The sequence below is a fragment of the Hyaena hyaena genome, unplaced genomic scaffold, assembly GCF_003009895.1.
Source record: "Hyaena hyaena isolate Hyena2069 unplaced genomic scaffold, ASM300989v1 scaffold_553, whole genome shotgun sequence".
NCBI classification, from domain to species: Eukaryota; Metazoa; Chordata; class Mammalia; order Carnivora; family Hyaenidae; genus Hyaena; species Hyaena hyaena.
In genome coordinates this window covers 880,528-903,853 of record NW_024081184.1, presented here as the reverse complement: position 1 = coordinate 903,853, position 23,326 = coordinate 880,528, and the positions used below count along the sequence as shown (strand labels likewise).

General features: G+C 40.2%; 1 non-coding gene across 1 annotated transcript; it reads right to left on the bottom strand.

The window, feature by feature from the left end:
• Window positions 1–22,446: 22,446 nt before the first annotated feature.
• On the bottom strand, window positions 22,447–22,553 carry LOC120247910. Its single transcript, XR_005532444.1, has one exon. It is a non-coding gene; the product is annotated as a U6 spliceosomal RNA (small nuclear RNA).
• Window positions 22,554–23,326: the final 773 nt, after the last annotated feature.

Genomic DNA, 23,326 nt, shown 5'->3' with positions numbered 1-23,326 from the left:
ATAAAAATATTAAAAAAAAAAAAAAGAAAATGCCCTGGGAATAGTGATTTTTCTTTTTTCTTTTTTCTACTGAGCTGAATTCTGAGTCAAATCGAAGAGCCAGAACAACTTAAAGAGAGATTTTCCGGGGAGCTGCAAAGTTTGGACAAAGATACTGTCTGTGCTCTGGGGATGTTCCTTTTAACTGAGCTCTATATGAGGTCAGTCCTCTCCATTGGCCACAAGACTGCTGGCTTTTTGTGGCTACCACAGACTGAGCTGGGAATGGAGGATGCTATTCCCATCCACAAATGGATGTTTGTGTTAAACAAGTTAAATACCACAAATCCCACTTTATAACTTAAGTTCAGCAGTTTCTTTTCAATAGATGACTTCCAGTTTGTTCTATGGCTCTGCTTAATTTCCAAAATTCTAAAATGGGTCACTTTAGTTGTTTTGCCAGTATTTTCATTGTTTTTGTGAAAAAGCAAATTCACTAAGGTCCTCATTCTGCCATTCTGGAAGTTGATCTTCAGGCAAGCTCATTCCTAAACATGGTTCTTCCCACATATCCTACATCTCTGTGGCAGAGCTTTTGTTTAAAGTTTGTGCTGCTTCCATCGGTCTCAAGGTCAGATGGTGAATCTTTGTCACAGTGTGATTTAAGCTTATTTTGATGCGAAATACCCCAGTTATCTTTAAGGTGTATGGTTCTCTTAAATGGAACTTCCAGAGATCACTGGAACATATTTCATCAAGAGCATCCCACTAGGCCTGCTGTGCAACAAAAAATTGCTTACTGGCAGCAGACCCAGGACAGAAGGTGATCACTTGAGTACTGTCAAGTTCTCTGTACAACTGCCCTAGCTGAAACAAATCCCAGTAGATTCTTCTGCTTCTGCTTTTTATCCATACGATCATCCAGGATGTGTTCTTGACCCATCATTGCTACTTTTGGGGAAGGGAAAAGCATCATGGGCTATTTAGAATGAAGTGCTAATCTTTTCTACTTAGCTCTGTACCTTTCACCTGACATTAGTGGAGCCAATCAACAATGACTTTTCTGCAGACTTCTCAGTCCCTCCCCTCAGAATCAGTTCATATCATCTCCATGTCATTCATGACTTACTGCTAGGACATGAACTGTGCCTTTATGAGGTCCTAGGTGCTAGTCTGACAAAAGTTTTCTTCCTTTAAGGAGCTTTTTGTTATCCTCCAACATTGAGAATGGGTGAAAGACATAAGCACCTACTCCCCTTATCTCTATGGAGCTGATTGAAATAATCAAAGAAAATAACACCAATGATGAAATGATGGAAGGGAGATGTGGATATATTCCACAATCATAGAAGAATTTTTGGTAGATAATGGCCACCTAGGGCTCAATGTAAGCCAAAAACCCATGCATATAATTTCCAAGAGAGTAGTATAGTATCCTGAGAACTAAGCAGAGGGAATCCTGGCAGATCCACACTAGTACCTTCTAATCAAAGAAATAAAACCTCCTAGAAAAAGTTGTTTTTTGGAGGGATTGGGACCATTACTACTTGGAAACTCTCTTGATGCCGCAGATAAACGAAGCACCTGAAGGCAGTTGCAGAGTTTAGAAAAGGAGGCCATGAAAACAAAATAGAAAAAACCTGTAGAGACATCATTCCCTGACTGTACCTCTCATTAGAGCAGGTAGCTCATCTTAACATTGGGAGAAGTTTCCTTCTTTTTAGGGGCAACTGACCCTGTGAGGCAGCTACCCTCAACTCAACTTACAAAGCAGCCAGGAAAGAAGTCATACACCTGTCCCAAAAGCAGAAACCAAGCCAAACAGAAAACTGATACCAAAAACTGTTACCTAGGGCAGCAATTTGAACAAACAATGGGAAAAGTTCCACAAAGACAAAGTTCTGGATAAGATGACCCATGACTCTGACTTCCTCTCAACCCTGTGCAGAATGCTGAAACACTGAAGTGGTGATTTAAACGTTTCCACATAATGAAGGACTCTCACAGCAGCCAGGTAAATAGTGAGGGACCCAAGAAAAATAGACATGGGGCACCTGGGTGGCTCAGTCGGTTAAGCGGCCAACTTTGGCTCAGGTCATGATCTCGCGGTTCATGGGTTTGAGCCCCGCGTCGGGCTCTGTGCTGACTGCCAGCTCAGAGCCTGGAGCCTGTTTCAGATTCCGTGTCTCCCTCTCTCTTTGACCCTCCCCTGGTCACACTGTGTCTCTCTCTCTCTCTCAGAAATAAGTAAAATATTAAAAAAAAAATAAAGAAAAATAAAGACACAATATTTTCAGTCAATTATCGTGTCTATCTAAATCAGGGGTTGGGCAAGATTTTTCTTAAAGGGACAGACAGTAAATGTTTTAGGCTTTGTGGGCCAAAAGACACAATCGAGGAAATTATGCAGATACTCATATAACCATCTAAAATGTAATCATTTAAAAATATAAAAACATTTCTTAGGTTGTGGGCTGTAAAAACAAAACAGGTGGCTGGCCAAATATGGCCCATGGGCTCTATCTAGCTTGTTGATCTAGACTTATCCTTACGCAAATAGGAATAATGAGGGAAGACATTGAGTTTGTGACTCTTATGAAACATAGAAGAGGGTCGCCTGGGTGGCTCAGTCAGTTAAGTGTCCGACTTTGGCTCAGGTCATGATCTCACAGTTTGTGGGTTCGAGTCCCGCGTCGGGCTTTGTGCTGACAGCTAGCTCAGAGCCTGGAGCCTGCTTCAGATTCTGTGTCTCCCTCTCTCTCTGACCCTCCCCCATTCATGCTCTGTTTCTCTCTGTCTCAATAATAAATAAACGTAAAAAAAAATTAAAAAAAGAAACATAGAAGAAAAAGATAAACACAGCATACACAAGAGATAGAAACATTAGGGGGCGCCTGGGTGGCTTAGTCGGTTGAGCGTCCGACTTTCACTTAGGCCACGAATCTCGTGGTTCGTGGGTTCGGGCCCCGCTTCGGGCTCTGTGCTGACTGCTAGCTCAGAGCCTGGAGCCTGTTTCAGTCTGTGACTCCCTCTCTTTCTGACCCTCCCCTGCTCACGCTGTCTCTCTCTCTCTCCCGGAAATAAATAAAACATTAAAAAAAAAGAGAGAGATAGAAACATTAGTTAAGATACTTCTGGTCATGACAGGAATCCAATTCATACAAGCTTAAGTAGAAAAAGATTATCAATTCAGAAAACTGAGGATGGGTGGTTCAAAAGGAGGAGCAATGTGATATTTTTATCCCTTCTCTTATTTGCTTCTCTATGATTTGGTCACTTTCCTTCTGCATATGTAAATTAAAATAAATATGTGTTATGTCAGAAATCTGGATTAGGTGAAAGATTTCGGAAAAACAAATATGACTAAAACTGACCAAAAGAAGATGATCTGAACAAAGGTATACATAAAAGTGATTTAAAAACCAGTCAAGAGTGAGCTGTAAAGTGGGTGGCTCTGGACTTCAGAGGGCTGGAGGTGAGTGGGGGAAGCTTGGGATAGTGGGAGAGAAGAATAGGAGGGGACTGACCAAGGACAAAGTATAATAAGGTTCTTGAGCTTTACTCTGCACCTGCGGATCCAGAAATTTGTTAGTAGCATTTATCCTCATGGCATTCCTCATCATTCTTGTTATGGGGCAGAGAAATAGGCACAGGATTTATTTTAGAGATGGCGTTTTGATGTGTAGGTTGATTGAAGAAGGAAGGGATGTGAGGGAGGTGAGAGTTCTGAAAGAATAGCTGAGTGACAAGCCATGGAAGTCAAACTAAAGAGTGAAAGAAGCAAGGCAACGATGGAGCTGATAGGTGGGGAAAAGAAGAAAAATCAAGAAACTATAAGTATTTATCAGTCAAACCTCAATAAAACTGGAAAATGAAAAGAAATTATAGGTCTCTGTATTACCTAAGAACAGTAGTAATAAAAGTTAAAGCAGGTAAAAGGTGGAAGACAGAGAATGGTAGGTATTGGAGTCAAAGATTTCTAACGTGGAGCAGTTTCTAGCATGGTCATGTGTGAGTCTGGTTGGCCTAAAGTGAAGGACTTACGTCACTTGAGTTGAGTAAGTCATGGAAGTATGAGGTGTAGGGGTTTAATGGTTCTTCCAAAAGACAGTGAAGTTATCAGAGTGCTGGCACAATGTGGGGTTTAGAGGTAGATAGGAGCCTAGTGCTACATGCTCTTCTTATAAATGTAGAACAGTAACCATAAACTGGAAGATAAGAGAGGAAAGTGGTAGAAGGATTTTTACACATCTGAGAGGAATACTGGTTTGGTAATAATGGAAATGAGAAAAATTCAAAATTCCCTTCAGCCCCTATAATGTGTGGATTAGGGGGACCATAAGCCCCCTAACTTCAACAGGATAGCACCAGCAGTAGGGTTCTCAGGATAAGACAAGAAGGAAAGGAGGAAGAGAAGAATATAGGAGAGAAGAGTGTGGGGAGTTTGTTTGTAATAGAAACAAATATCCAGAAGGCACAGAGGAAAAATACTTTAGGCAAGGGAGCAATGGAACAATGAGTCAGGAAAGAGAGAATAAAGTGATATTGGTTTGGAAGTATAGAAAAGGAAAAAATGGGAGATACAGAGGCTAAATAATGAGTTGCCTGTATTTTGGACAAAATCCAAGAATGATAGGTGAGTTCAACTGGCCTCTAGATGAAATCCTGATGTCTGGATTCAGGTGATCTCCTGAGAAGGCTGTATCCAGATAAGGTCTCAGTGGATTTGTATCATTATATCCAAGCTGGGAAGCTGAGGTGGTCATGTTGGAGCCAGTCTAGTTTGGCTCTATAATTGAATAACTTCCAAACTATTGCATATAGTGGATGTTCAAAGTATATTAGTTATTTGTCCCATTTCAGTAATCCTAGGACTGGGGAATGGGGTGGGATGGGAGTGGCCTGTCTCGGGGAACTGGGATAGCAGAGACCATCCTACCTAAAGATAAGGGTATTGACCAGATGAACTTAATTTTGGGTAAGAAAGTGTGTTTAAGAGGAACCTGTCCATAAGAGTCACTCACTGAAAAGTCTATGAGACTCAAGCTTCTGAAAGGAACATAGGGAAATCATCCATTCCCAGATGAAGTGGAAGGAATATCTTTTAAACAGACTTTCCCTGTCCCTCTCACTCCCTACCATCATCTCTATCTAATTAATCTACACTTCTGACCTGTCCTTACCTCACTTCATCTTCTGAATCTTTTCCCACAGATCTAATCTCAATGATATTGTCACTTCTCCTGGGATTTTATTGTTTTGTACTGTATGTTTGTTTATTGATTTGTTTCCTCCTCTCTTTACTATGCTGTAGTAGAGAAGGTGTTGAGTTGGAGGGGGCAGAGAGAGAAGGAGAGAGAATCCCAAGCAGGTTCTGCTTTGTCAGCACAGAGCCTGGTGTGGAGCTCAAACTCAAAACTGCGAGATCATGATCTGAGCTGAAATCAAGAGTAAGAGGCTTAACCGACTGAGCCACCCAGGAAACCCTATTCCACATTTTTGGAAGTAATTACTTTCATTCTAAAATGTGGGAAATAGGAAAACTTTCCTCTCTCCCAGCAAATTTTTAACTTTGATTCTTATCTGTTAGGGGTGCCTGGGTGGCTCAGTCGGTTAGGCATCTGACTTTGGCTTAGGTCATGATCTCGAGGTTTGTGAGTTCAAGCCCAACATTGGGCTCTGTGCCGATAGCCCAGAGCCTGGAGCCTACTTCAGATTCTGTGTCTCCCTCTCTCTCTGCCCCTGTTCATACTCTGCCTCACTTCTCTCTTAAAAGTAAATAAACATTTTAAAAAACGGTAGTAGTATTTACCTTTCAGAGCTATTGTATTAAGCATACAAGGAACCCAGCATGAAATAGGCATTCAACAAATAGTACTATTATTATAATTTTAATTCCACATAAACTACACTTTTTAAGTATCATAATAGTCCAGTTGAATAAGAATAATTAGTTGGCAACCTAAAGAGGAGACTACTGAGACTTTGTGTGAAGTAATATGCTTAAAGCTAATCTCTGGTTAATTGGTACTACACCCTAGAGATCACTATTTGGGATCTGAACAAAACTGAAAGAGGTTGTTCCTGAAGCCATATCCTAGATTCTAGAATCCCAAAATTCATTAATACCAAATGGAAGTTGCCCTGACATCTCAGGCTTAGTCAGTTGGATGTCGGACTTCAGCTCAAGTTGTTATCTCACTGTTCGTGGGTTCAAGCCCTGCTTCGGGCTCTGTACTGACAGCTCAGAGCCTGGAGCCTGCTTTGGATTCTGTGTTTCCCTCTCTCTCTGCTCATGCTCTCTCTATCTCTCAAGAATAAATAAACATTAAAAAAATTTTTTTAAGTTCTAAATTCTTTTTAAAGTATTAAAAAGAAGAGTTACCCCATTTGATCCACATATTTGACACTTAATCTGAACTGAATTCACATTACAGAGCCCTCAAGAGGTTATATTGTGGGGCACCTGGGTGGCTCAGTTGGTTAAGCGTCCGACTTTGGCTCAGGTCATGACCTCATGGTTTGTGGGTTCGAGCTCCACGTCAGGCTCTGTGCTGACAGCTAGCTCAGAGCCTGAAGCCTGCTTCAGATTCTGTGTCTCCCTCTCTCTCTCTGACTCTCCCCTGCTCATGCTGTCCCTCTCTCTCTCTCAGAAATAAATTTTTAAAAAAAGAGAGGTTATATTGTGACATGGTTGAGAATATAGCCTTGGATTTAAACGGTGTGGGATCAAGCCCTACCACCTACTTTCTGTGTGACTTTGAGCAACTAAGTTTCTTCAGGTGTCTGTTTCCTCACCTACAAAATAGGGATAATAATAGAATCCATCTCATGGAGGTATTGTGAGGATCGCCTGAATTCATATGTGTAAAGGGCTTAAAACAATGCTTAGCACACAAAAAAATAACTCAATAAATGTTAGCTATTACAGTAACAATGATATATACATTTTCCACAACTTCCCATAAATGGTCACCTAGAGTTGTGAATGAAGATGGGTGTAGCTCTAGATTCAATTATAATTCGATCCCCTCACAAGATCTTCATGAAACAGATTTAAAAGAGAAACTGACTAGAAGCATTTCCTGTGACACACACTGAGTGGAAGTACTTGCTACATAATCTTATTTAATTCTCCCCCAAACTCTGTGAGGTAGGTACCTTTCCTATTTGTGTCTACATTTTACAGGTAAGAACTTAAACCAAGAGAAGTTAACATGCTTGTCCAAGGTTTCACATCATTATGTGGTGAGGCAAGATTAGAAATCAGAGCCTCCCATTCTAGAGTCCACCCCTTCATGAATTCTATGTCATTCTGCCTTTTAAAACCAATTGAATTCCTAAATTTCTACATCAAAACACATGGTCAACAATATTCAAACTTGGAAATTTCCGAAGCAGGAGTTTCTAGTTAAGCAGCCAAAGGAAAATCTTGCTAATTCTTCCACTGCCCCACATAACTTCCTGGTCAGCTTGTCTGGATGAATTAATTGCAAACCATTTCTTTAATAAGTAACAAAATAAATAGACTTTTTGTTGGGTGTTATAAGGAGAGCTAATTGGAGGGCATTGAGCTTCACCTAATATTTACGTTCCTTATCCCCTCTTTCTTGCTCTCAGATGATGGTTTCACTCCTACTTGACAGAGAAGATACAGGCCGATAGGCAGTAAATTCTTTAGCATCCTACCTGCCCCCAAAATGTACAAACTTATCTGCAGCCCTGTCAATGTTTGCCTTTTCCTTATTTTCTCAGTGGGGAAGCGATCTCTATTCCAAGGTGATTTTCTCCACATCTACAGTGAATCAATGATTCTCAGAGTGTAATCCCTGGGCTAGCAGCATCAGCAGCACCTTGGAGCTTGTTAGAAATGTAAATTCTCAGGGCACGTGGGTGGCTTAGTCGGTTAAGCTTCCGACTTTCGCTTAGGTCATGATCTCGCGGTTTGTGGGTTCGAGCCCCACGTCGGGCTCTGTGCTGACTGCCAGCTCAGAGCCTAGAACCTGTTTCGGAGTCTGTGACTCCCTCTCTCTCTGACTCTCCCCTGCTCACGCTCGCGCTCTCTCTCTCTCTCTCCTAGAAATAAATAAAACATTTAAAAATTAAAAATAAAAGAAATGTAAATTCTCGTGCCCAATCCCAGATGTGCTGAATCAGAAACTCTGAAAATGGGGCCCAACAACCTCTGTTTTAACACGCACACAAGGTAATTCTGATGTACACTTCAGGCTGAGAACCAATGATCTAAATTCTCACCATGGATCAGCAGCACTGATAATATCACCTAGGAGCTTGTTAGAAATGTAAACTCAAGGGGTGTCTGGGTGGCTCATCTGGTTAAGTGTCCAACTTTTGATTTTGACTCAGGTCATGATCTCACAGTTTGTGAGACTGAGCCCCATGTTGGGCTCCAGACCCACCCTGGATGTTTATATCAAGGACCTCCATGCTTATATCAAGGAGCCTGCTTGGCATTCTCTCTCTCTCCCTCTCTCTCTCTGTCCCTCCCAATCTTACTCACACATTCTCTCTCTCTCAAATATAAGTAAAATAAACTTAAAAAAAAAAAGATATGTGGAATTGCAAACCCCACCCCAGATTTACTGAATCAGAATATGCATTCAATAGAATCCCAGGGGTAATTCCAAGATCCCCAGGTGACTCACATGCACATAAAGTTTGAGATGCACTACTGTATATGACATTCTCAGAGACCAGACTCATTTTTATCTATTACCTTTCACTTCTGTGGATATTTCCTATTAGCATTTTACTTTATTATTTTTTTAAATGAGTTTTTTATTTTTTTAAAGTTCATTTATTTTTGAGAGATGGGGTGAGAAGAGTGCAGGAGGGGTAGAGACAGAAGGAGACAGAGAATCCTAAGCAGGCTCTACACCATCAGTGTACTCTCTCTCTCAAAATAAATAAATAAAAGCTTTTTTTTTTTTTGCTTACTTATTTTTGGGAGAGAAAGAGAGAGAGAAACTGTGTGTGTGTGTACACATGCATGTGCATGGGGGAGGGGCAGAGAGAGAGGGGATCTGAGGCGAGCTCTGCGCTGACAACAGAGAGCCTAATGTGAGGCTTGAACTCACAAACTGTGAGATCATGACCTGAGCCAAAGTTAAACACTTAACCAACTGAGCCACCCAGGTGCCCCAATAAATACAAACTTTATTTTTAAAATTTGTTTTAAATAAATTTTTTTAAAAAAATAAATAATTTTATTTATTTCTGAGAGAGAGAGAAAAGCAGCATGAGCAGGGGAGGGTCAGAGAGAGAGGGAGACACAGAATGTGCTAGCTGTCAGCACAGAGCCCAACATGGGGCTTGAACCATAAACTGTGAGATCATGACATGAGCTGAAGTCGGACGCTTAACTGACTGAGCCACCCAGGCGTCCCTAAATACAAACTTTAAAAAAAATGACCCTGTCTCTTTATAACTTAGAAACAAATTATTTTCTTGACCCTCCAGCTCTTCTCTTTCCTTTCATTCACACACAAGCTTCTTGAATGATTTGCTTATACCATAATTAAGGTCTCTTGATTACTGTCTCTCACTCATTCCGTATCAGCCTAACTTTGGCCCCTACCACACTTCTGGAACTTCTTAGGCAAAGGTAACAAGTAACACCGTTATGGATGAATCCAATGGATAACTTTCAGTTATAAACATACTTGACGTCTCTACAGCATTTGATAATACTGGCCATATCTTCCTTAAAGTTTTCCTTTGGCTTTTGAACAGGCCATTTTTTCCATCTTCTCCTATCTCTCTGACCACTCATTATCAGACTTTCTGTGGTATGTACACCTCCCCCACCTAGCCTTGGTGCTTCAGAGGAGTGGGCCTAGTTGGTCTAAAACAGGCTTTCCCAGTTTCCACACTCTTTTTTTTCCCCTAATGTTTATTATTTTATTTTTGAAAGAGAGAGAGAGAGCAGGAGAGCAGCAGAGAGAAAAGAGAGAGAGAATACCAAGCAGGCTCCGAGCTGTCAGTGCAGAGCTTGACATGGGGCTCGAATTCACGAACTGTGAAATCATGGCCTGAACGGAAATCAAGAGTCAGATGCTTAACCGACTGAGATGCCCAGGCACCCCCCTCAGTCTCAACACTTGATATTTTGGGTTAGATAATTCTTTATTGTGGGGGCAGTCTTGTGCATTGTAGAATGTTTAGCTGTATCCCTGACCTCTACCCACTAGATGCCAGTAGCGGCTCCTTCCTCCAGTTGGGACAACCAAATATGTCTCCAGATATTGCCAACTGTCTTTCTCAGGAGAAAAATTGCCTATGGTTGAGAACCACTGGTGTAAAGGTAATCTCATGTGATCTGGCTCTAATAAGCATGAAGAGAGGTTCCCTGAAGATTTCTAGGAAAGTTCTGCATTGGAGAGAGAGCTATGGAAAGCCATTCTTTTTCTCCCACTACATGGGAGAAGCATGGAATGTTGATGGCTACAGGCAGCCATCCTGTAACGCTGGGTGAAGAATGAGCTGTGTCTCATGACATCACTGAATTACTGAATCAACCAGTTCTAATGTCTGTTCTTCCTCTGGATTTAATCTTGAAAAATATACCTTTTAAACTTACTTACTCATCAGGGGGCCTGGGTGGCTTAGTCGGTTAAGCGTCCGACTTCAGCTCAGGTCATGACCTCACGGTTCGAGGGTTTGGGCCCCACATCAGGCTCTGTGCTGACAGCTAGCTGAGAGCCTGGAGCCTGTTTCAGATTCTGTGTCTCCCTTTCTCTTTGACCCTCTGCTGCTCATGCTGTCTCCTCTCAGAAATAAATAAAACATTAAAAAAAAAACCTTGAAAACTTACTTACTCATCTTGTTGCTTCCTGTTGTTTCATTTCCTTATAGTTGTTTTTTGTCTCTCAGCTTGTTCCCGTTAGACTGACATTTTATTTGCACTGTGTGTTTGGTTTTCTACTTTAGTTTCCCAGCAGATACTAATTTTTCTTTCTTTCTCCATGTTTTACATGGAGGCCAGCCATCTCACCACTGTCCTGATGACTCCTAGCTCCCAGGGCTTAACTGAAACCTCAGAAATAATTCTCTCTGCACAGCTGAAGGGACACCTGGAACACAGAAGTCAGAAATGAGGTCTGGCTGGGCTCCAGAGCCCTCTTTCAATATACTCGAGGCTCAGAGATTCCCTCTGCTGATATTATTTCAGGAGACCGAACTATTCTAACTTGAAACCAATTTTCTTTGGAGTTTTAAGAACACCACTTAATCTTATGGAAGAATTGGAATTGAGAAATAGAAACAGAAAGTCCAAAACTTACAGATTCTTGCAGTTAAAAGGACACATGGACTGCAGGGACATGGATGACATTTTGGAAATACATATTTTTGTCTGTTTGATTCCTTTCTCTATCCCCAGTACCTGGAACAGTCCTGGTCTAGGTTTAAGTGCTCAGTCAATATTTGCTGAGTGAAAGTGTGCTGATGAGCAATTAAAGGGCTGATTTGAAGCAAAAGGCATAGTTGAGGCCCTTTATGCCCCTAGAAAGATAAAGAGAACAATTGCCTTGGTTTGGTTTCTGGTAAGTCCCTATTCAAAGTCCTAATTAGTCTTTTTAAAAAAATTGTTTTAATGTTTTATTTATTTCTGAGAGAGAGAGACAGCGTGAGCAGGGGAGGGTCAGGGAGAGAGGGAGATACAGAATCTAAAACAGGCTCCAGGCTCTGAGCTGGCTGCTTCACAGCCTGATGCAGGGCTCGAACCCATGAACTGTGAGATCATGACCTGAGCCAAAGTTGGAGGCTTAACTGACTGAGCCACACAGGTGCCCCCAAAGTCCTAGTTAGTCTTGGTAGACTTCCTGACCTTTGGTTCCATGAGAGACCCCTACATTTGCATAACAAATTCTTTTAGACAAAAAAAGTTTTTTTTCGGGGGAGTGGCTCTCTCTAGAGAGAGAATGAGAGGGAGGGAGAGAGAGAGAAAAAGAGAAAGAGAATCTCAAATAGGCTCCATGTCCAGCACATTTTATTTATATTTGAGAAAGAGTGAGAGAGAATGCATGTGCAAACTGGGGAGGGGCAGAGAGAGAGGGAGAGAAAGAAAGAAAGATTGCTAAGCAGCCTCCTCAATGTCAGCGTGGAGCCCAGTGTGGGAATGGAGCCTGATGCAGAACAGGAGCCCAACATGGGGCTCAATCTTATGACCGTGAGATCATGACCTGAGCCAAAATCAAGAGTCGATGCTTAATCGACTGAGCCACTCAGGTGCCCCAACAAATTCTTTTTTAATTATGCTGTTGTGTAGGGTTTGGCCTAGACTGCTATAGAATTTTTAATCTGGGCACATGGTCCATTTAGAAAGAGGAATTCATTTCACAGCCTTCTATAGTTAGTGTGGTCAGGTGAGTAAAATCTAGCCAATAGGATATAAGTAGAAGTGTTCTGGGCCAGTTCCACATGACACACATGCCTTGGACCACACTTAGAATATCTGTGCTCAGCTCAAGGACTGACCTGGGAAGCTCTGCTTCCCAAAGAATGAAGAGAATGGTAACCAAAAATTTCTAAGATACCCTGAATTTTATTTCAATTTTAGTATATGTGCTGCCGAAGCGAGCACAAATTTTATTTCAGAGATTATACTTTTTATAGATCTGACATAATTCTCATAATGGCACATTTTATTTCCTGACCCAATCCCTACTATACTACTCATTGTCAACCAATTTTCAGTGGTATCTGCCTGCATGAATGACTCATTCTCTTCCAAGCATTGCCTTTACTTTATTTATTTTTTTCATCATAACCTTCTTTTATTTTTTTATTTTTTTTACAAATAGTTTATCGTCAAATTAGTTTCCACATAATACTCAGTGCTCATCCCCACAAGTGTCCTCTTCCATGCCCATCCCCCCTCCCCCCCACATCCATCAGTGCTCAGTTTCTGTCAGCATTCAAGAGTCTCTCATGGTTTGCCTCTCTCCCTTTCCCCCACCATTTCCCCCCTTCTTCTCCCCCTTGTTCCTCCGTCAAGTTCCTCCTAATCCTCCTATACGTGCAAACATATGATATTTGTCCTTCTCTGCCTGACTTATTTCGCTCAGCATAACACCCTCAAGGTCCATCCATGTTGCTACACATGGCCAGATTTCATTGTTTCTCATTGCCATGTAGTATTCCATGGTATAGATAAACCACATCTTCTTGATCCATTCATCTGTTGATGGACACTTAGGCTCTTTCCATGTTTTAGCTATTGTGGAGAGTGCTGCTATGAACATTGGGGTACATGTGCTCCTATGCATCAGCATTTCTGTATCCCTTGGGTAAATTCCTAGCAGTGCTATTGCTGGGTCATAGGGGAGTTCTATTGTTAGTTTCCTTAGGAACCTCCACACTGTTTTCCAGAGGGGCTGTACCAGTTTACATTCCGACCAACAGTGTAGGAGGGTGCCTGTTTCTCCACATCCTCGCCAGCATCTAGAGTTCTCTGATTTGCTCATTTTAGCCACTCTGACTGCATTGCCTTTACTTTAAATCCCAGATTTGAAGTGAGAGGAGACAACCCCTTTTTGTGCTAGATTGCAAAGGCAATCGCCTCTACCCTTAAGTAGCCTAACAAAGAGCTGGGTTAGCTGAACCGATTTGGCTACAATACTACTAGTAGATACCAGCACTAGTGTTTGAACTCCTTTAGACAATTGTTCCACAGAATGTCCCTTTTGTATTTATGACCATTCCTCCAACTAAAAAACTCTGGTTGATTAGTGTTCTCTACTCCCTCCCATTTCTCTGTGAATACATAGAGCAGCTTGGGGCAGGGTGTGTGTGTGTGTGTGTGTGTGTGTGTGTGTGTGTGTGTTTGTGCATGCGTGCGTGTGCTTTCCTGAAGCACTATTTGTAAAATGTCTTACCAAGCTTGACCCAAGCTTACTTCTCCATGGGATAATGAGACCATAGGGGACTGTGTGCACTGTGCTGACTCTGCTATAAACTTCTTCCAAATTAGGCTTTGTGTTATACCTGTATCATGTGTCTCTAGTATGTTTCTCACAATCCTATGCCTGACAGAATCTTAGAGATTCTTGAAGAATCTCTAAGTTCTTTGCTCACCAATCACACAGATGGATGACTGTGTCTATAATTTCAAATGGATTCTTAGGGAATACCCATGTCTCTATATATCTTGCTGATAGTATGGCAGATCCATCAGTATTGCCACGACAGAATTTATGTCTAGCAAATCACTATGCTTCTCTAGGCGGAGCACCTTCTTTCATTGTAATTACGGTTTTCAGTCCTGTTACTTCTTTATACCCTCAGGATCACTTACATCTTCTCTAGAACCCCTACTTAGAACCTGGGTAAACTATAGACCACGCAGGAAAACTACCTTCAAGCCTCTTCAGCAAGACAAGGTACAAGGAAAGCATATCTGAGTAAGAGATGGCCTAACTGCTGCCTCTCTCCCTTTGTCTCTGTATGGGTGTACTATCCCCTCAAAGCAAGACCACTCTAATGAGTTTATGAAAGTGTTAGACAATTTGTTGGCTTTCTGTTTTCAGGTAGTGATTCCCAAAAAGGGTTTAAAAAATTCCTCTCCAATTGCATCAGAAGAAAGATACTTATCTATTAAAGGAAATGCAAAAATCAAGCAGAGGATGCTTAAGATGGCAACACGCACACACACACACACACACACACACGGAAAAGGAAACAAGAACCTATAGAGTACATTACACAGCCTTACCTAATATTTTGCAAAATGTCTTGGAGAAAATCAAAGACATCCAGACATAGTGAGTACACAAACTCAGGTCTGGGAGGAATGTAAACTTATTTTCTGTAATTATGTTCATATTTAATATCCCTACTTTCCCAAGTTAATGAAAAATTAATCTTTTACAAATATTTATTTTGAGAGAGAGAGAGAGTGAGCATGTGCAATTTGGGGAGGGGCAGAGAGAGAGAGAGATAAAGAGAGAGAGAGAATCCCATGCAGGCTCCGTGTTGTCAGCACAGGGTCTGATGTGGGGCTTTATCTAACAAACCATAAGATCATGATCTGAGCTGATTTCGAATTGTATGTTCAATCAACAGAGCTACTCAGGCACCCTGAAAAATTAATCTTAATTAATTGAATGTTCTTTCTTTTTTTAAAAAGTTTTAATTTAAATTCTAGTTAGTAAACATACAGTGTAATACTAGTTTCAGGTGTACAGTATAGTGATTCAACACTTCTACAGCACCCAGTGGTCATCACAACAAGTGTACTCCTTAATTCCCATCACTTATTTAACCCATCCCTCCACTTACCTCCCCTCTGGTAACCGCCAGTTTGTTCTCTATAGTTAAGAGTCTGTTTCTTGGTTTGCCTCTCTCTCTCTTTTTCCCCTTTGCTCATTTGTTTTGTTTCTTATATTCCACATTGAGTGAGATCATATAGTATTTGTCTTTCTCTGATTGACATTTCATTTAGCGTAATACTCTCTATCTCCATCCATGTGGTTGCAAATGGCAAGATTTCATTCTTTTTATGGCTGAGTAATATTCTATTGTGTGTGTGTATATATATATATATATATATATATATATATATATATATATACCACATCTTCCTTATCCATTCATCAGCTGATGGACACTTGAGCTGTTTTCATAATTTGACTGTTGTAGATAGTACTGTAAACATCAGGTTGCATGTATCACTTTGAATTAGTATTTTTGTATTTTTTGGTTAAATACCTAGTGCAATTGATGGATAGCAGGGTAGTTTTACTTGTAACTTTTTGAGGAACCTCCATACTGTTTTCCACAGTGGCTATACCAGTTTGCATTTCCACCAAGAGCGCAAGAGGGTCTCCATATCCTTGCCAACATCTATTATTTCCTGTGTTTTTTAATGCAAATTGAAGAATCTTTCAAATAATTCAGATGAGCTGATTCCATTCAGAGTCTCACATATGTGAGGCTTTACTTAACTTGAGTGGTGAAAGGGCCCTCAGATACATCTTCCCAAATCCCAAAGGCAGCCATTTCTACTGTCCTCATGCCTTACCATGGTGGACAGAGTGGAGAGGTAAGGCTTAGAGGTTGCTACCTTCCCAAGAAAATGAGGCAAACGATGGAGCATCTGATCCTCAAACCATGTGGAAGAATTCAATGGACTTCCCCCAAGCTTAGCTCGCAGAGAGGACCAGGCACAGGATAACCGTCTCTTGAACGCACCACTATCTAAGATCTTAGTTTCTTCTTTAGTTCTCCTCTTCATACAGGCTATGGAATCATTTGGGTTTTCTCTTTGAGAACTTTTTTTTTAAGTACAGAAAATATAGAGAACACTAAAATAAACACTTGTGTGTTCTCACTACCAAGGAGTAAAGATTGTTAATATTTTTGTAATATTGTTTTTACCTATTTAAATAAAATAAATGAAATATCACAGATACTTTGTTGTCTCTGAGGCTAGATTTCAATTCTCTATTACATCCAAGTGTGCGGAAATATGTTCAAGAATTCCTTATACTTAAATAAATGGGTTAAAAAAGCTTAGGGCGGAAAGCCACTGCCACAAGGCAAAAGTGCCCAAGGTTAGTTAGCAAGATATTATAATGGAATCATGAATAATTTGTTATATCACCTGCAGGAAACTACTTTACATCTGGCACCAATATGCTTTGATCACAACTTCAAACTCCACTTGCCCCGTAGACCCTTTGCTTCTTACACAGACAAGTTAATGATACTATCTGATTGTTTTCTTCACGTTCACCACATGTGTAAGATCTTGAGAGCTCAATAAATGCAGAGACGAAATCCCTGTTCAGGGCTCTTGTCTCCTCACAGACATTAGCCTCTCTCGTATTCAATTCTGCATCCACTCTCTTGCTGGACAAGAGAGAACTCCAGACACATAGTCTGCAACAGCCATGAACTACTACTCCCACATGGTGAGTCAATACTGGTTCACAAACCTGTTTATTCCAGTTGTTCTTGTTTACTTATATATTTAATTAAATGTTGTGCAACATGGTGAAATATGAATGGAGGAAAAACAGTTTCTCTCCGTGAAAATTAAGTTCAATGTTTTAAAAAAATTTAATAAAGGCAAATCAGTAACAACAAAAACTAAAAACCCTGTTGTGAATTAGGTATACGTGTGACAACTATAAAAGATTGAAGGTGTTTGGGGTAAGTTATAAAACCCAGAAGGATTCTGCATTGAGAGCACTTTGCATATGTTTTTAAGTTCTTGTTCCACTTTACAGTAAGTAAGAAAACTGAAAGACTTAGATGTAGTTCATGAAAAGGGAAGGGATGCTGAATTCCAAACAGTGGACTCAGATACAAAGTAAAGGTGTTGGCTGTACATCAGAAGATTAGCAAATAAATATATGTTCATGCAAATTAAAATAAATGTTTAAGCTATGTTTATATGTGTGTTTTGAAAGCTATAAATTAAGCAGAGAGGTTTGTAAGCAAGACAGCCAGAATTGAAGTTGGTAATTAGGAGGTAAGAAGTAGTTCAAGAAGGTAAAGAAATGGAGGCCAGATTATAGGAGAGTAAGGTGAAAAATAAAAGCACTGTACTGAGAAAAATTAATCAAGATGCTTAATAATAATAAATCATTAGTAACAAATGACAAGAGGTAACATTTACTGAGTGTTTATTGTATGCAGGCACCATCGTAGACACTTTTCATGCCCTATCTATTTTCCTACAAACAACTAAGGAGGTAGGTACAACATAGCTTGTGCCAAGTTAAATAACGAGAAAATGAAATAGATTTTTTTTTTTTTACAAATAGTTTATTGTCAGATTAGTTTCTACATAATACTCAGTGCTCATCCCCAAAGTGCCCTCCTCCATGCCCATCCCCCCTCCCCCCCACATCCATCAGTCCTCAGTTTTTGTCAGCATTCAAGAGTCTCTCATGGTTTGCCTCTCTCCCTTTCCCCCACCATTTCCGCCCTTCTTCTCCCCCTTGTTCCTCCGTCAAGTTCCTCCTAATCCTCCTATACGTGCAAACATATGATATTTGTCCTTCTCTGCCTGACTTATTTCGCTCAGCATAACACCCTCAAGGTCCATCCATGTTGCTACACATGGCCAGATTTCATTGTTTCTCATTGCCATGTAGTATTCCATGGTATAGATAAACCACATCTTCTTGATCCATTCATCTGTTGATGGACACTTAGGCTCTTTCCATGTTTTAGCTATTGTGGAGAGTGCTGCTATGAACATTGGGGTACATGTGCTCCTATGCCTCAGCATTTCTGTATCCCTTGGGTAAATTCCTAGCAGTGCTATTGCTGGGTCATAGGGGAGTTCTATTGTTAGTTTCCTGAGGAACCTCCACACTGTTTTCCAGAGGGGCTGTACCAGTTTACATTCCCACCAACAGTGTAGGAGGGTGCCCGTTTCTCCACATCCTCGCCAGCATCTAGAGTTCTCTGATTTGCTCATTTTAGCCACTCTGACTGGCGTGAGGTGGTATCTCAGTGTGGTTTTGATTTGTATTTCCCTGATGAGGAGGGATGCTGAGCATCGTTTCATGTGTCTGTTGGCCATCTGGATGTCCTCTTTGGAGAAGTGTCTGTTCATGTCTTCTGCCCATTTCTTCACTGGGTTGTTTGTTTTTCGGGCGTGTAGTTTGGTGAGTTCCTTATAGATTCTGGATATTAACCCTTTATCTGATATGTCATTTGCAACTATCTTTTCCCATTCCGTTGGTTGCCTATTAATTTTCTGGGTTGTTTCCTTGGCTGTGCAGAAGCTATGAAATAGATTTTTTTGTTAAAGCACATGTTGATCAGGATATTTCTGATGAGAGAATATCCTAGGGAAAAAATAATAAAAGGTTTAAATCAAAAGCAAACTATAAGTTATTAAATGTTCTTGCTACTTGGCCAATATTCACTTAAATGTACAAGCTTCCTCTCTTTAAATAGGTGATCTAAAAGTTCACCTTTAACAGTCACTTCTGAAGTCCCTTGTAAGTTCACTCAAGTCCCACAGACTGGACGGAGGAAGAAAATTGGGGGTTGGGGGAAGTAACGTTATGCCTTACAGCTCAGCACAGGGGATGCAGTGAGTGTTCTAAATACTTTGCTCCTATCCTACCTCAGAAGCCAAATGATCTTGTTAGCACCTATAAACAAATGTGATGTTTAAATTTTATTGGTTTCTATCTTAAAGGTGGTCTCTGATTTTGTCTCTAATTCTGAAGGGCACACTCTTTGGGGCTTAAAATGTTCTCCAACAGAAACATAGTAAATAGTACTGCTGAGTAAAAATAAAACACCCAGTAGTTACTTCAAGGGAAAAAAATATTTTCCAAATTATTTAAGTAACTTTTGTGTAACATATCAGAAAATGAGAAGAATGGAACTTACATCAAGGAAAAGCAATAAATTCAGGAGTAGATGTATTTAGAAGAAAAGGCTAAGCTAAGTGTACAACTAGAGCTATCTTAAGAGAAATAGAATGAATACTCTTTCCGCATTAATGACTCTGAAAACAGTTATCTGCAGAAAACGTGACAGATTGAATTTCCATGGCTAATTAAGAACAGATACAGGTTTGACACCTTTGGGACTCTGGCAGCAGTGATTCTAATTTTGTGTCTCCTACCAATTTACATTTGCACACAATAAGTGTGACAGTGGTAGCCAGATTAGACTGAGTATTTTGTTAAATATGGAGTTACAAAAACAAAAAGGGCAGAGTAAAGGTAGAGTCATTGAATTTAACCTCTCGAGACAGATTACCTCACAGTTCTAAACACACAAGGTGGCTCTAAAAGATAAACAATAGACTAACACTTAGTAGTAGATATTACTGATTTTTTTCTAGCTGTTGGAAAGAAACAATAGGAATTAATTAGATTCTTATTTTGCTTCTAAGATTAATTCTCACAGTCTACATTTGAAGACTTTGAACTCAATACAAGCACGATGGGACTCCCAAATCAACAAATCAGTGTATAGGAATAGTAAACCCTGAAGTAGATCTCAGGTTGTATAAAAACCTCCTATCTGATACTGGGAGTATCATTAACCAATAGATAAAAAATGGATCATTTCACAAAAGGCATTGGGGAATACTTATTTGAAAGAAGTTCAAACTCACTTCATGCCAAAATAATTCCAGAGAAATTTTAATGTCAAAACACATTTTAACTATTAAATATCCAGGAAGAAAAAAAAATACTAGGAGAAAATATGAAATTTTAGGGGCACCTCAGTCTGTTGAGCATGTGACTCTTGATCTTGGGGTTGTGAATGTGAGCCCTGCATTGAGTGCAGAGATTACTTAAAAATAACTCTAAAAAAAAGTTCTATTAGTCCTATTGAACTGATCTCAAAAGTTAAAAGGACATTTTAAGCATAACATCACTGGAAATACAAGAAAGTAAATTTCAAGAGGTTTTTTAGTGTATTCTATCCCATATTTTCTTCTAGTACATAAAACAAAATCCCTTACTATTATAAGCAATGCTGTGAAAGTCCTTACATATGTACTTTTTGCAAAGATGCCTGAAATTTCTAGGTCAAAAGATATGTGTAGTTTAAATTTCAGTTGATATGAACTGCCATTAAATTACATTCCCACTAATAGTTAATGAGAATGCTTGTCTCCACACCTTTCCCAGCTCTACATATTACCACATTTAATAGGTTTTTGCCAATCCGATAGGTAAAGTATATTGTATGGTTACTTCTTGCACTTTTACATTTTTTTTCTTAATGTGGCTCTTTAATCCACTTGCTGTTTTATTTTCAGGGTGGTCCAAGTTGAGGACTTCATCATTTTCGCCCCTCAAGATAGTGAGTTGTTCTGCCAAAGGGATAGCCAGATGTCCTCACATCAGTGTATAATCAATCTTTTCCTCAGTTGTTTGAAATGCCACATCCATCATATACTCCTTTGCGTTCTGGACTCCTCGTTCCAAATCACCAAATGGACATTTATCTTCCACTATCGACTTTATAAAATACTCTGATATCTGCAGGGCACCTAATTGTCTCAATATTCTTCTTTTTCCATAACATCCCTTTTCTTTTCTGGATAAATTTGAGAATCAACTTGTCAAGTTTTAAAAAAAACCCAAGGCACCTGGTTGGCTCAGTTGGTAAAGTATGTGTGACTCTTCACCTCAGAGTCCTGAGTTCCAAGCCCCATGTTGAGTGTAGAGATTACTTAAAAAAAAAATCCAGTTGGGATTTTGATTAAAATGATAATAAATTTGTAGATTCATTTGGAACAAACTAAGTTTCTCATCCAGGAAAGGGGTATGTTTTTCCACTTATTCAAAGATTTATTTTTTCCTTTAGAAAATTTCATGGTTTTCTTCATAACAACTTTACACATTTCTTCCTGACTGAATGAATCAACTTACAGAACAATTTTTTTGTGTTAGGTTCAGGGAATATAATGATGAACAAGATAAGTTGCCTGTTTTCATGCAGCCTATTTTTTTTAATGTTTATTTATTTTTGAGAGAGAGTGTATGTGAGCAGGGGAAGAGCAGAGAGAGAGGGACACACAGAATCTGAAGTAGGCTCCAGACTCTGAGCTGTCAGCACAGAGCCTGACATGGGGCTTGAACCCATGAACGGCAAGACCATGACCTGAGCTGAAGTTGAACACCCAACCAACTGAGCCACCCGGGGACCCCATGGAGCCTATATTCTAATTGAATAAGATAGTCAATAAAAAAATAAGTTAAAAAGATGAGTGGGACTCTTGGCTGGCTCAGTCAGTTGAATATCCACCTCTTGATTTAGGCTCAGGTAATGGTCACAAGATCATTGGATCAAGCCCTGCCTTGGGCTTTGTACTGAGGGTGAAGCCTGCTTAAGACTCTCCCTCTCTCTCTCTCTCCCTTTCTCTCTCTCTCTCACTCTCGTTCCCTCTCTAAAATAAAACAAATATAGGGGCATCTGGGTGGCTCAGTCAGTTAAGTGTCTGACTTTGGCTCAGGTTATGAGCTCTCTGTTTGTGAATTCGAGCCCTATGTGGAGCTCTGTGCTGAGAGTTCAGAGTTGGAGGCCTGCTTCAGATTCTGTGTCTCCCTCTCTCTCTGTTCCTCCTCTGCTCACACTCTGCTTGCACTCTCTCTCTCTCTCTCAAAAAATAAAGATAAAAAACTTAAATAAAAAATAAAAAGAATATAGGAGTGCCTGGATGGCTCTGTTGGTTAAGCGACTGGTCTTTGGCTTAAGTCATGAGCTTGCAGTTCAGGAGTTCAAGGCCTGATTAGGTCTCTATGCTGACAGCTCAGAGCTTGGAGCCTGCTTCAGATTCTATGTTTTCCTCACTTTCTCTCTCTCTCTCTCTCTCTCTCTCCCTCTCTCAAAAATGAATACAAAATTAAAAATAAAATAAACATATATATTTTTAAAAAGATCAGATAGTAAGAAGTCCTCTTCAGAGAATTTAAGTAGGGTCATCATAAAGGTTGCTTTATTTCCCTTTAGATAATGGAATGCTTCACGAATTTGAGTGTCATCCTTGCACAGGGGCCATGTTAATCATCTCTGTATCGTTCCAATTTTAGGATATATGCTGCCCAAGCAAGCACTAGAGGCCGCTTTTAGAAAACAGGCTTGAGTGCTTTCAACAATAGCCAAATTATGGAAATAGCCTAAATGTCCATCAACTGATGAATGGATAAAGAAGATGTGGTTTGTATATACAATGGAATATTGGTTGGCAATGGGAAAGAATGAAATCCTGCCATTTGAAGCAATGTGGATGGAACAAGAAGGTATTATGCTAAGTGAAAAAAAGTCAGTCAGAGAAAGACAGATATCATATGTTTTCACTCATATGTGGAACTTGAGAAATTTAACAGAAGGCCATGGGGGTAGGGAAGGGGAAAAAATAGTTACAAACCCATAGGGAAGGAGGCAAACCATAAGAGACTCATTATTATTATTATTATTTTTAAATTTTACTGTTTGTTATTTTTGAGACAGAGAGAGACAAAGAGCAAGCAGGGGAGGAGCAGAGAGAGAGAGGGAGACCCAGAATCTGAAGCAGGCTCCAGGCTCTGAGCTGCCAGCCCAGAGCCTGACGCAGGGCTCAAACCCACAGACCAGGAGATCATGACCTGAGTTGAAGTCGGCCGCTTAACCGCCTGAGCCACCCAGGTGCCCCCATAAGAGACTCTTAAATACAGAGAACAAACTGAGGGTTGGTGTGGGGTGGGGGAGAGGGGAAAGTGGGTGATGGGCATTGAGGAGGGCACTTGTCGGGATGAGCACTGGGTGTTGTATATAAACAATGAATCATGGGAATCTACCCCCCAAACCAAGAGCACACAGTCTATCCTGTATGTTAGCTAACTTAACA